The sequence below is a fragment of the Oncorhynchus keta genome, chromosome 10 (genome assembly GCF_023373465.1).
Source record: "Oncorhynchus keta strain PuntledgeMale-10-30-2019 chromosome 10, Oket_V2, whole genome shotgun sequence".
Taxonomy (NCBI): Eukaryota; Metazoa; Chordata; class Actinopteri; order Salmoniformes; family Salmonidae; genus Oncorhynchus; species Oncorhynchus keta.
The window spans coordinates 17,616,623-17,616,834 of NC_068430.1; positions in this window are offsets into that span (position 1 = coordinate 17,616,623).

A 212-nucleotide genomic window follows, 5' to 3' on the forward strand; every position below is an offset into this window, starting at 1 on the left:
ACATAGGTTCTTACATTCCTCTTATACAGATGGGATAGGGCAGTGTGCAGTGTGATGGCGATTTATATATTATTATCTAAGGACCTATTGGCCAATAAAAATGATCCAAAACTATTGGAAAATGTTCATATTTTTTGTTCATTCTTACACAGTCCATTCTCTCTTAGTCTTGACTGTGTGTAATTCAGCCAATGTAACCTTGTATATGGTAC